Source organism: Felis catus, chromosome A1 (assembly GCF_018350175.1).
Source record: "Felis catus isolate Fca126 chromosome A1, F.catus_Fca126_mat1.0, whole genome shotgun sequence".
NCBI classification, from domain to species: domain Eukaryota; kingdom Metazoa; phylum Chordata; class Mammalia; order Carnivora; family Felidae; genus Felis; species Felis catus.
This window is the reverse complement of record NC_058368.1, coordinates 140119581-140134179: the sequence shown is the minus strand read 5'-3', so window position 1 is coordinate 140134179 and position 14599 is coordinate 140119581. Positions and strand designations below refer to the sequence as shown.

The following is a 14599-nucleotide window of genomic DNA, read 5'->3' as shown; positions in this document are numbered from 1 at the left end:
TGAGTTTTATCTCTTTTTTTTTTTAATTTTTTTTTCAACGTTTATTTATTTTTGGGACAGAGAGAGACAGAGCATGAACGGGCGAGGGGCAGAGAGACAGGGAGACACAGAATCGGAAACAGGCTCCAGGCTCTGAGCCATCAGCCCAGAGCCCAACGCGGGGCTCGAACTCCCGGACCGCAAGATCGTGACCTGGCTGAAGTCGGACGCTTAACCTACTGTGCCACCCAGGCGCCCCAGGGTTTGAGTTTTAATGAGGACCTCTCCTAGTAAGGAGCCCAACCTTGGTTGGGTCCCTACTTAGAGTCCAAGAAGTCAGCAGCATAGTATGCTGAGCACAGACAACATGTGACCTGACGAGTGCTGTCAGATGGGTTCCTGAGAATGAAACATAATAGACACGCATTGTTCCTAATGCCAGGTCCCAAGTCCCTCAGAGCCACGGAACTGGGGCTTCAGAATCTTAGGACGTCTTGATGACACACAGAGCCCATGAGACCATAGAAGTCAGGCTGGAACCTTCTGTAAGGGAGTCATCAACCTTTTATAAGTTTTAATACTGCAGTGCTTTCTTCATCTACTTTGCAGTGATAGCCTGCGCTCGATGAGGGCAGTTCACGTAACAAATGAGAAAGGAGTTGAATCTTACTTACGCCCACAATCCCTGAACATGAATATGCTTAAAGCTTTCTCAAGCATGGTGATCTCAAAGATCAAAAGGTATTTAATCAGCAATATAACTAAAGTTGGATTTAATGTTTTAAGAAAATGAATTTAAAAAATTTCTCAGACTTGATTAGAAGATTAAATTTCCAAAGAAATCGAGCACTAAATGTTTGGGGTATCCCTTTAGTTTTTAATAAGACCTTGAATGGCTTTAAGACTTGATCTTGCAGGCCAAGGAGCTATAGCAGGGGAAAGGCTTGGCTAGGAGGACACTGGATTTAGCATCTATACTCCACAAATGGAACAGGTAGCCACAAGTCAGATAAAATAAATTGTTCTATTACTCTGCTGGGAAAAGAAAATGAAAGTTCCCATATTTTTTTTTCCTCATTTGTTTATTTTTTCAATTACCAAAAATTGTTTCCAATGTAACAGATAAATATCCTTATTACAGATTATGTGGATAAGGTATACAACTGTGGATAAATCAAAAGGAGGAAAGCCTTATACATAGCTCTACCCCCCAGAAACAACCACTTATGTGCTATTTCAATATACTTCATTTGTCTTTTTGCATGATGCCTAGACTTTTATAGATTTTTTAAACTTTTTTTTAAGATGGTATTTACATAATTGCAATCACACTGTATTTTATGACTAGCTTCCCTCACTTAACATTATCGCAGAACTCTTTACTCTTATATTGCAAATTACATAAGCATTATTTTTCACTGCTGTAGTGAATGGATACATAACTAGTCTTCTAGTTTTCAGTGATTTTAAACATTTCACTAAGTATTGCTGTGATGGATATCGTTGTTAGCTAAGCTTTGTCAGATTTTTAAACACTTAAAATGGACTTTCAGAAGTGGGGTTATTGGAACTAAAGGAATAAACATCTACGTGACACCTATTGCTAACCTAAAACCTAAAGACCAATTTAGTCTCCCATAGATACTTTTACCTCCTTCGTCTTAAATATCTCTGGGTTTTATCATTTAAACATTTGCTACTTCGGGGGCGCCTGGGTGGCGCAGTCGGTTAAGCGTCCGACTTCAGCCAGGTCACGATCTCACGGTCCGTGAGTTCGAGCCCCGCGTCGGGCTCTGTGCTGACAGCTCAGAGCCTGGAGCCTGCTTCCGATTCTGTGTCTCCCTCTCTCTTTGCCCCTCGCCCGTTCATGCTCTGTCTCTCTCTGTCCAAAAATAAATAAACGTTGAAAAAAAAATGCTTTAAACATTTGCTACTTCGATAAAGAGAAATGTTATTTTGTTGTTTTTATTGGCATTTATTTATTACTAGTGCAGCTGAACATTTTCTTGGTGTATTAGCTAAGTAATTATAGGGCATTTTGGGAGTTTCTTATTCACATCAAATATTAAAGTCTACATTGTTTCTCAATGATTTGTGAGATTATTTTCATAAGAACCTATTATTTTAGTTGCTGCAAATTTCCATTGTTTAATTTATCTTTGGGTTGATTATGCTTTTAATTTTTAAAACTATACACATTTTAAACCTGCATGCAGAAATATGCATCGATACTTTAATTTGTGATCTGGTTTGCTTATTGTTATTTTTTAACCCAGACGTGTGGCAAGGAACTTTAGATGCTCTCTTCACTGTGGCTTTCCCTTAGGGAGGCACTTTACCAAAATTTGATGAGCAGGAAGAAAATCACGTTTCTAAACTTAGGATTCATCTGAGGTTTATTACTTGGTACAGTTCTGAATTCTTAGGGATCACTTTATTTTGATGCTTCAATTCCAGTGCATAAACAGTTAGAAGGCCCTCAACGAGAGCAGGGTCTTCTTACAACAGATTAAAATGCCACAGTTTTAAATGCTCTGGAAGGTTCTGATCAGGAATTGGGGGAGAAATGAGTTTAGAAGCTTTCCTTCCATTTCTATTTTTTGCAATAGTTTGCTAAGAATAGGTGTTAACTCTGCTTTAAATGTCTGGTAGAATTCCCCAGGGAAGCCATCTGGCCCAGGACTCTTATTTGTTGGGAGATTTTTGATAACCAATTCAATTTCTTTGCTGGTTATGGGTCAGTTCAAATTTTCTATTTCTTCCCCTTTGAGTTTTGGTAGTGTATGAGTGTCTAGGAATTTGTCCATTTCTTCCAGATTGTCCAGTTTGTTGGCATATAATTTTTCATAGTATTCTCTAATAATTGTTTGTATTTCTGTGGTATTGGTTGTGATCTCTCCTCTTTCATTCATGATTTTATCTATTTGGGTCCTCTCTCTCTTTCTCTTTGAGAAGTCTGGGTAGGGGTTTATCCATTTTGTTTATTCTTTCAAAAAATAGCTCTTAGATTCACTGATCTGTTCTACTGTTTTGTTTTTGGTTTGTTTGTTTGTTTTTTGATTTTGTATCATTCACTTCTGTTCTAATCTTTATTATTGCCCTTCTTCTGCTGGCTTTGGGCTTTCTTTGCTGCTGCTTTCCAGCTCTGTTAGGTATAAGGTTAGGTTGTTTATTTGAGACTTTCTCGCCTCTTGAGATAGGCCTGGATTTCAGTGAATTTCAGTGTATATTCCTCTTAAATTTTTTTTAATATTTATTTATTTTTGAGAGAGAGAGACAGAGTGAGAGCCAGGGAGAGGAAGACACAGAATCTGAAGCAGGCTCCAGGCTCTGAGCTGTCAGCACAGAGCCCGACATGGGGCTCAAACCCACAAACTATGAGATCATGACCTGAGCCGAAGTCGGACGCTTAACTGACTGAGCCACCTAGGCGCCCCTCAGTGTATATTCCTCTTAAGACCGCCTTTCCTGCCAAACCCAGAAAAGTCCCTACTAAAAAGGAAAGTAGGCATAGAAGGAACATACCTTAACATCATAAAAGCCACAGATGAAAGGCCCATAGTTAATATCATCCTCAATGGGAAAAACTGAAAACTTTCCCCCTGAGATCAGGAACATGACAGGGATGTCCACTCTCACCACAGTTGTTTAACATAGTGTTGGAAGTCCTAGCCTCAGCAATCAGACAACAAAATGAAATAAAAGGCATCCAAATTGGCAAAGAAGGAGTCAAACTTTCACTTCTCACAGATGACATGATATTCTATATGGGAAACCCAAAAGACTCCACCAAAAAGCTGCTAGAACTTATACAGGAATTAATCAAAGTTGCAGGATATAAAATCAATGTACAGAAACTGGTCACATTTCTATACAATAACAAGGAAGCAACAGAAAGAGGTATCAGGGAATTGATACCATTTACAACTGCACCCAAAACCATAAAATACCTAGGAATAAACCTAACCAAAGAGGTAAAAGATCTGTACCCTAAAAACTATAGAAAACTTATGAAAGAAATTGAAGAAGACACAAAGAAATGGAAAAACATTCCATGCTCATGGACTGGAAGAACAAATATTGTTAAAATGTCAATAAGACCCGAAGCAATCTACACATTCAATGTGATCCCAATCAAAATAGCACCAGCATTCTTCACAGAGCTAGAAGAGACGATCCTGAAATTTGTATGGAACCAAAAAGATCCCAGATTCCAAAGCTGGGGGCATCACAGTCCTGGACTTTAACCTATATTACAAAGCTATAATCATCAAGACAGTATGGTATTGGCACAAAAACAGACACAGAGATCAATGGAATACAATAGAGAACCCAGAAAGGGACCCACAAATATATGACCAAATCTACAACAAAGTAGGAAGGAGGATCCAATGGAGAAAAGACAGCCTCTTTAGCAAATGGTGCTGGGAGACCTGGACAGCAACATGCATAAGAATGAACCTGGACCACTTTCTTACACCAAACACAAATATAAATTCAAAATGGATGGAAGACCTTAACGTGAGACAGGAAATCATCAAAATCCTACTGGAGAGAACAGGCAGCAACCTCTCTGACCTCAGTCGCAGCAACTTCTTACTTGACATGTCTCAGAAGGCAAGGCAAATAAAAGCAAAAATGAACTACTGGGACCTCATCAATATAAAAAGCTTCTGCACAGCAAAGGAAACAGTCAACAAAACTAAAAGGCAACCAATGGAATGGGAGAAGATATTTGCAAAAACATATCAGATAAAGGGTTAGTATCCAAAATCTACAAAGAATTTACCAAACTCAACACTAAAAAACCCCAGATAATCCAGTGAAGAAATAGGTAGAAGACATGAACAGACACTTTTCCAAAGAAGACATACAAATGCCAAACAGACACATGAAAAGATGCTTATATCACTCATCATCAGGGAAATATATATCAAAATTACAATGAGATACCACCTCACACCAGTCAGAGTGGCTAAAATTAACAACTCAGGAAACAACAGATGCTGGCGAGAATGTGGAGAAAGGGGAACCCTCCTGCATGGTTGGTGGGAATGCAAACTGCTGCAGCCACTATGGAAAACAGTACGGAGGTTCCTCAAAAAATTAAAAATAGATCTACCCTATGACCCAGCAATTGCACTACTAGGCATTTATCCACAGGATACAGGTGTGCTCTTTCAAAGGGGCACAGGCACCCCCATGTTTATAGTAGCACTATCAACAATAGCTAAATTATGGAAGGAACCCATATGTCCATCAACTGATGAATGGATAGAGAAGATGTAGTATATAGATACAATGGACTTGTCAGCGATGAAAAAGAATGAAATCTTGCCATTTGCAACAAGGTGGATGGAACTGGAGGTTATTATGCTAAGTGAAATAAGTCAGTCAGAGAACGACAGATATCATATGATCTCACTCATATGTGGAATTTAAGAAAACAAAACAGATGAACATAGAGGAAGGGAAGGAAAAATAAGATAAAAACAGAGGGGAGACAAACCATAAGAGACTCTTAAATACAGAGAACAAACCGAGGGTTGATGAAGGTGGGTTAAATGGGTGATGGGCATTAAGGAGGGCACTTTTCGGGATTAGCACTGGGTGTCATATATATGAGATGAATCACTGGGTTCTACACTCCTGAAGCCAAGTCTACACTGTATGTTAACTAACTTGAGAATAAAAAAATAAAAGGAATTGGGGGAGAAATGCTAACGTGGAAATCCTTTTTTAGGGGAAACAATGAAGAGTATAGAAATGGATAAATGACTAATGAACAAACAAGTGAAGGCACACAGCCTTATCTATGCCAACTTTAGTCATCACCAGCCCTGAGGGGTGAATTGCATTTTTACTTGGGACTCATCTCTTCCAGTTCTCCAAGGCTCTGACCAAGGAGATCCCAAGGAGTTTTCTGTACACTCTTTCTCCTGCTTGTCAGTGAAGTCTGCCTGCTGGATGTGCGCACTCCTCCCTAACCTCCATCTTCAATGGTCCCCGTATTTAATCATGGAAGAAAAATCACGTCATTGCCTTGTGTCAAGACCAAATAAATAACACTTATAGCATCTCGTCAATCCTAAACATTTTAACAAATATTAACTGAATAAGTTGGGCTGCATTTAACCAATATCTACAATATGAGTGATGGTTCTTACAAACAAAGCAAATACTAATTGATTGCTTAGTATGTCATGCATTATTTCAAGTGCCTTACATATATTCATCCCTATGATGACTGTGAGGTTGGTACCATTATTGGCCACATTTTGCAGATAAGGAAACGAAAGGTTGGATAAATGGCTCAAAGTTACACAGTTAATAAATGGTGAATGAATGGTGAATGATGAATTAGGCAGGATTCATCATCAGTTATCTGGCTCCTGAATTTCTGCTTTTTATGGTATGATGTCCTGTTTGTCATAAGAACTCTGTTCTGCCTTGAGTAAAAGCGATGATACCACTAAAGCCATGTGACATAACAATTGAGGCCCTTTTACAAAATAAACATGAAAATTAAGCAAAATAAATGTATAATGAAAACTGCTACTTACTGCAACACCAGCTTCCTCTGGTGCTCACAGGGAAGTATTTAGCACAGGAAACAAAAAACAAAAAACCCCAGAAAACAACAACAACAAAAAAAACAAAAAACCCACAAAGTCAATAACCCCAAAACAAAAATAAAACAAAATAATTTGTTTCCCCCTGTTCTTCCTTTTACCCAGAGTGACATTATTTGTGTAATTACAACATGTTAAATAGAATCCTAGCCATTTAGGATTAAGGCCATCTAGTCTCACCCGCCTTCTACCCACTGCAGAAATTCTTTTACAATAATAGTCCTGCTAATGATCATTTGGTGGTTAATGGGACACTCACATTAATGTAGCTCACCAATTAGTAAGATGGCCTCTTAGATGTCAGTCTTCTTCCCTAAAGATAAAATTTTCCTAATTCTAAAGTTCATTTATATGTTCATCAAATGTTTGCTGAACCCCTCTGCTATCTGCTTCCACCAGGAAGCAGGCTCTGGGAATCCACCAGGGACTAAGGTACATACCTTATTTTCAAGGAACTTGCCCTCTAGCACAATTTTCTTTTTAACTTAGAATTTTGCTTGTAATTAGGGTATCCATTAACATATAAATATAACAATTTTTTTCTTATGGATCACACGCAAGTTCCATAAATTATTTTTATAGCAATTTTTATAGCTGTGGTCCCCATATTGGGAACAACCTAGATGCCATCAACAACAGAATGGATAGACACAGTGTTGTCTGTTCACTCTGTAGACACACTATGGAGTACTATACCACCCGAGAACACACAAACTCTAACCACCAGCAACCACATAGATGGATCTCACTGAGTAAAAACAGCCCAACAAGAAAAAGTACATACCACATAATTCTATTTATAATTATATTAAGTGCAAATCTGGCAAAGCTATTCACTATTATTAGAAGTCAGATAGTGGTCACCCTTGGGGAGTAGTGATGAGGAGTCTTCTGGGGGTGTTGGGAAGGTTCTCTTTCTTAATCTGGGTACCGGTTACTCAGGTGTGTTTACTTTGTAAGAATTCATCAATCTGAACAATCAAGACCTTTGTACTTCTCTATATGTATATTACACTTCAATCAAAAGTACACAAAGAGAAAACCATTATTGGAAGCATTAGGAAAGGACGCCATCAGATTTAAGAAGAACATGGGTCGGATAATGGAAAAAACTCAATTCCCATTCTTCAGTGGAATGCATATAAGTACTCTGTTCAATAGATGGAAGAAAGCCAAAGCATTACCGTTAATAAATACGTCCTGGAAAAAAATATCCCCAATTTCCATAATGGGAAAATCTACTGGCAGCACTCTGTGACATAAAATGAATGAACAAGGACGGTCACATTCAGACCTTCCCAAGGATCTGAGGACTTAGGCTAGCAAGAGGCCATCAGAGAGAGCACCCCTGGGGGAGGCCTTGGGTTGGGCTGCCTCCTCTTTGGGAAAGGTCTTTCTGGCTCAGAACCAGAAAAGGTTTGGGTTTTATTTATTTATTTTGTTTTTTTGTTGTTGTTGTTTTAAAACACTGACCTGGAAGTTCCTTTTCCTATTACGAGAGCATTGCTTTACATTCTTTTCATTTTATTTGAATGCTACAGGGCTGTGGAGTGCAAGTTGGCTTTTAGAAAATAAGTTCTCATGCAGTAGGAAAACCTTTTGAGTTTTACGTTTGAGATAGCAAAACCTTTATACAATTACATGGATTTAAGTTGAATAGATATATACTGGAATAGATATATACTCATGTATTCAGAGTTCCCTCGTTGATCATGCTCTCCCCTCCTCTTTCTGCTTATTTGTTAATGGCCCTCTCAAAGGCCACCTCCTCCATGAAGACTTCCACAAAGCCCCTTGAGAATTCACTGCTCTCTCATTTTCTTCCATTGAACTTTGTGTGTGTGTGTGTTTTAGCATTTCTAAAGGGAGATAACATGGTACAGTGGCATGATGGCCTTTGTATTATAAAGATCAAAGTTTCCTAATTTCTCTGAGTTCAAATATTCTTATTTTTCCAGGATTGGGTTATTTTGATGATCAAGAGCATCTGTAACACATCTGGCATGTAGAAGAAATCGAAAAGAAGATGCTCACTTTCACCTCACCCTGCCCTATTTGTCTCAGATAACATGTATCACCGTCTGATATGCAATAGTATAAGCTCTACACACTTGATGTCTGGATTCTGTGATGAATTCCAGATGCCTAAAACAATGCCTACAATATTGTAGAATGCTCTAAAAATACATGGAGAATGAATGAATTCCTTTTTACTACTCCTGCTGTGCCACCCAGAAACGCTGGTAGACTTCTTAACCGTCACTAGCTTTAAACTTTTTGAGGGAAGGAACCCTCCTTAATGCAGCTTCCACAGAGCATGACACAGTGCTTTGCAAACAGAAGAAGGATATTGAGAAGTCAACAGCAAGCCACCATGTAATTAACACTCACATGGAAAAGCAACATAAAATAAATTTAAACAATAAAGTTAAGAGTAACAAAACCTTGGCATTAGCAGCACAAAAGAGCATCAACACCTTCGCCCCCAGCAGCATCCTGGGTCACCACAGATTAATGTGTTGTTTGGCTTAAGATTGCAGCCAACCCTTTCAGTAAATATCAGTATAGAAAAGGAAGAGGAGAGGAAATAAATCAAATCCATAAGAGGGAACTGCTTTGGTATTAAATGAGCCTTTCTTTCTTTTTGAATTTGTTTGCTTATTTTATACTACCGAAGAAGGAATGACCTGCAGATAGATAGAAAGATATAAAGAAATGAATATATATATATATATATTCATTATTCATTATATATATAAAATAAAGAAATATTTATATATATAAAGAAATGAAACAAAATACTTGGACAAAGTACTGGAAACTACACAAATAAATAATTAAAATGATTATACACTGTGGTATTTGGCTTACACTAAGTGAAGTTCTACAGTATAATAAATCTAATGCTGTTTCACTTAGAAAATGAAAAATGCATTGACTTATGTGTGGAAGTGGGGTGGGGTTTCAAGACTGTTACTAAGCAATCAGAACTATATTTTGGGCTCTTCTGAATTATAGAAAAAGTAGAAGGGAGAGTGGTTAATTGCCTGGGCTTCGAAATCCTGCAGCCTGAACTTGAATCTGGGTTCCTTCACTTGCTAGCTCTGAATGATTTTTTTCCAATTTACCGGAGCTCCATGAGAGCTGGTTTTCTCCAGAGCAAGTCATGAGAGACATTGGGGGATGGCAGCTGCAATTTTTTACATCGTAATCTCCAAAGTGATGTACCAACAAGTACATCTGCCATATTGTTGCTGGTCACACAGACCAATCTTAGCACAGTACATACAGGAAGACTACACAAGAGTATGAGCACTAGCAGGTAGCAGTCATCTTGGAGGCTGGCTACTATCAATGGCTAAAACATCTGGGGGCTGGTGGGTCTCTCTCTCTCTCTCTCTCTCTCTCTCTCATCAAATGGGCTTTCCATGTAACTAGCTAGCTTGGGCTTCCTTATTGCATGGAAGCCTCAAAGTAACCAGGTTTCTGACAAAGTGATTTGTCTTACCAAGAGTGAGCATTCTAAGGTATAACATGGAAGCTGCCAGTCTTCCTAAGTCCTGGGCTCAGAAATACTGGAAACGACATCTGACAACATCTTATTGGCCCAAGAAGTCACAGAGTCCACCCACTTTCAAAGGTAGGAGAAACAGACTATCTCTTGACAAGGTTACACTGTAAGAGAAGGTGTTGGATTACAGAGGTCAGTCACAGGTGTTGTCAGAAATTTATCTACCATGTGTGGTAAAGGAGAGTGCAAAGAAGAGAGTGGCACTGGGTTTTTGGAAGAAGTTAATACCAAACTAGGCTTTGACACAGAATGAGATCAAAGGTTGTAGAGAGGAGGTCCAATGCTGAGAGCTGTTTAAAGACTAAATGCAATGCAGTTGTAATAACAGAAGAGCCATGGAGGCCAGAAAGTATGAGTCACTTGTGGGACGTATGGAAATTTACTTGGCAGGAACAGGAAAGTCACATCAGGGACAGACAAGAGATGTGGACAAAGACAACTGCCAAAGGGCCCTGAATGCTAAACTGAGAACCTACCCTTAAAATGAGCCTGTATAGATTCTGTAGGAAATGATGCCCTTAGAAATACGTTTGAAGCGAGGATCTTAACATTTATGAAACATTTACCAGGTACCAGATACATGACTAAGATTTTACATATATCAGTTTATCCAATTCTTACAGCAAGCCTGCAAGGTAAATACATCTTCCTCATTTTTTTAGATGAAGAAATTGAATCTTAGGGAATTTGAATAACTTGCCAAAGTTTTCAAAGCTAGCAAATGGCAAATCTGGGTTTTGAATCAGGTCTATTGGAAACCTCATAATCTCAATTCATTCTAGCGTTGCCATTATAAAATCTCACGAGAAAGAAATCTTTCCGGGGGACTGGCTTGTAGTCAAGACTGTCATGACATTCAGAGTAACGAGACCATGTTGAGCAGCACTGTGGACAGAAGCAGGCAATGCTGTGAATGGGTGGGCTACATGTCACAGGATTTGGTATGACTATCCATAGACACAAGATGGGACAGAGGAGCCTGTGCAAACATGAGCTGAGGAAAAAACTATTAGAAATAATAAATGTATTCAGTAAAATTGCAGGATACAAAATTAATACACAGAAATCAGTTGCCAAATTATACACTAAAAATGAACTAGCAGGAAGAGAAATTAAGAAAATAATTCCATTTATAATCATACTAAAAATAATAAAATACTTAGGAATAAACTTAACAAAAGAGGTAAGAGACTTGTACTCTGAAAACTATAAAACATTGATGAAAGAAATTGAAAATGACACAAATAAATGGAAGATATTCCATGTTTGTGGGTTAGAAGAAGAAACATTGTTCAAATGTCCATACTACCCAAAGCAATCTACAGATTCAATGCAATCTGTATCAAAATACCAACAGCATTTTTCACAGAACTAGAAGAAATAATCCTACAATTTGTATGGAACCACAAAACACCCAAATAGCCAAAGCAATTCTGAGAAAGAAGAACAAAGCTGAAGGTATCAAAACCCCAGATTTCAATATATACTACAAAGCTGTAGTAATTAAAACCGTATAGCACTGGCACAAAACTAGACACAAAGAACAACGGAACAGAAAAGAAAGCCCTGAAATAAATCCATGCTTATATGGTCAATTAATCTATGACAAAGGACACAAGAACATAAAATGGGTAAAAGACAGTCTTCTTCAAAAATGGCACTGGAAAGGGGTGCCTGGGTGGCTCAGTCAGTTAAGCAGCCAACTTTGGCCCAGGTAATGACCTCACGGTTCGTGAGTTCGAGCCCTGTGTCAGGCTCTGTGCTGACAGCTCAGAACCTGGAGCCTGCTTCAGATTCTGTGTCTCCCTCTCTCTCTGCCCCTCCCTTGCTTGCTCTCTCTCTCTCTCTCAAAAATAAATAAACATTAAAAAAAAATTTTTTTTAATGGTGCTGGGGAAACCAGACAGCTACATGCCAAAGAGTGAAATTGGATCACTTTCTCATGCCATACACAAAAATAAGATAAATTAAAGACCTAATGTGAGACCTGAAGCCATAAAACTCCTAGAAGAAACTATGGGCAATAATTTCTGCTATAAGCTGTAGCAACATTTTTTCCATACGTCTTCTGAGGCAAGGGAAACAAAAACAAGAATAAACTACTGGGACTGCACCAAAATCAGAAGCTTTTGCACAGCAAAGGAAACTCAACAAAACAAAAAGGCAACCTACAGAATAGAAGATATTTGATTAAATGATATACCTGATAAGGGGCTAATATCCAAAATATATAAAGAAACAACTCAACATCAAAAAAAAAAAATAATCTGATTAGGAAATGGGCAGAGGACCTGAATACACATGGGCTGAGGGATCTGGTAGACATAGCCAGAGGAGCCGCCCTGGGTGAGAAGGCAAAGCAGAGCAAGTCTCTAGATTTGGGGGAGTTCTTGTAGAGGAGGACCCTAGACCCTCTCTGTCAATGTTTCCTGCTTTGACTCATCTTGCAGCTTTAGGAAGAACTTGTATAGGGCAGTGAGGGAGGACAACATCCCACCAGAGAGCCAGTCAGCTGAATCAACTCTGGTGCCGAATGGAGGTCAAGAGGCAGGCGTTGGTGACAAATACTGCATCCAGACTGCCCTTACAACTAGGGTTCACTTGCTCACTTTCACCTTTAGACCAAGACTAGATGGCTCTGTTGTGACCCTCTTTTGGCTACGCTCCTCTTCATGAGATGATGAGTCAACCAGACCAAAGAGATCTGTCCACCTGGAACCCATTCCCCATCTCTAAATATCTGGCATCCCAGAATTCCCTGCTCAAATGTCTTGAACTTACTTTCAAGGTCTCCACAGTCCTCTTATGTGGGTCTTTCCTTCCTAGGGTAAACTCTGCCACTGCTCTATGCCCCCCTAGAGCTGAGGGATAGCCTGAGAAGCTGTCATTTTATATGCCATTAAGTGGCATATAAAAGTAGCTTGGATGTGCAAGTTAGAATGTCCATATGCATCTGCACGGTGCCCTTTGCAAGGATGATAAAACCAGATGAAGAAGAGAAAGGGTCTGATAGGGACTGGAGCAGAATTCACAGAATTTGAGGTTCTAAATTTGAACCTGGACTTCCAGTTTCATCCTGAAGGTATACTTATAAAAGGTAGGAGGATAGAGCATATTTTACCTAACATCAGTTAGGATCTATAACGTTAAATATTTAGATGTGCAGAGTGTGAGCCCCTGTTGGTATTCTCGCCCAAGATGCTCAGAGGGGGCCTATGAAACCTGACTTGGACACAAGCTTGAAGGGGATGTTAGTACACCTGCTCTCTCCCCTCTGCTCCTCCCAGTCAGCTGGACTCAGAGGTCACTCTGCCTGACAGTACCCCACACTCCATTCCCCAGGCCTGAGGATGGCAGTTCTCAGCCATGTGCCTTGAGACAGGCAGAATGCTTCTCAGGCTATAGGCTATGCTGCCGTAACTTCCTCTACTTCCCGAAGCAGATGATTTTTAACTGTACTGTCTCCCTAGTTTCTCAGTTTGAAAACATGTCAAGAAGAGTAGCATTCACAATAATCCCTGCAACCTTTCAAGGCAGCCAGCACTGCAAGGTTACACACTGTGAACGAGGATTGAGCTGTTTCCACCACACCTCTCCTACCTCTCCAACTTACCAGAGGCGAAGGGAGACTTGTTTTCCACACTCGACAGGTGCAAATGTGCTTGAAAGAAGCATCCAGGATTTAAAATGCTACCTCTCCACCACATTCTTTCTCTCCAGGGTTGCTTTCCTAGTGCCAACTCCCTATATCAGCCTACAAATGTCATTCAAAACAAGTCTTCACAGAATTTAATATTATACTTCTAGGCAAGTGAATAATCTGCGCACAAAGACCCCTTCTGCATCTTCTACTGGATTATATCAAACACATTTTCTGTTGCACACTATTCAGTAGCCTTTGAAGAAAATCCTATGCAATACATCCGTTTTATAATTCAGAACCAGAAAACAGTTTGTTTTACTGGAATGATTCCTTTAAACCGTTGACTTTTTAACCCCTTATGTTTCCTTTTTCTGTTGGCTGCTAAGAATCTCAGAGTAAAATGTAATATTCTTAGTAATTGCCTAGTTCCAGTTTTCTTATTCAATTATCTCCTGTGTCTCTGTGTCAATATGATACTAGCCTCAGTTATTTCACCTTTATTTTTAACTATTCTACTGTATATGTGTTTTATGTGTGTTTTACCATCAAATGTTAAATTTTTTTGGAGGGAGGTTGATGTATATAGCTTATTATAAGTAAATAAACTTATAAGTACATGCCTAATTATTTTATTATGCTGTTTTTTTTTGTATAAAAGATGTCATCACTATTGATAACTAGTATGGGAATATGTGTCTTGAATATCGGTAGCATTGAGTTAGACAGTGATACCCATTTTCTCTTTCTCTCTCCTTTTAAGTTATAAAAGTCTAC

The 14599-nt window shown here is 38.9% G+C and overlaps 1 protein-coding gene and 1 long non-coding RNA gene across 15 annotated transcripts in view; one reads left to right on the top strand and one right to left on the bottom strand.

Annotated features, from left to right (window-relative positions):
- The window catches only part of LOC111561429, a 263855-nt gene that overhangs the window by 15236 nt on the left and 234020 nt on the right, over positions 1-14599 (bottom strand). The gene's annotated exons all lie outside the window — the stretch shown is intronic.
- Positions 256-8726, top strand: LOC109501857. Its single transcript, XR_002160197.3, has 2 exons — positions 256-720; positions 8570-8726. It is a non-coding gene; the product is annotated as an uncharacterized LOC109501857 (long non-coding RNA).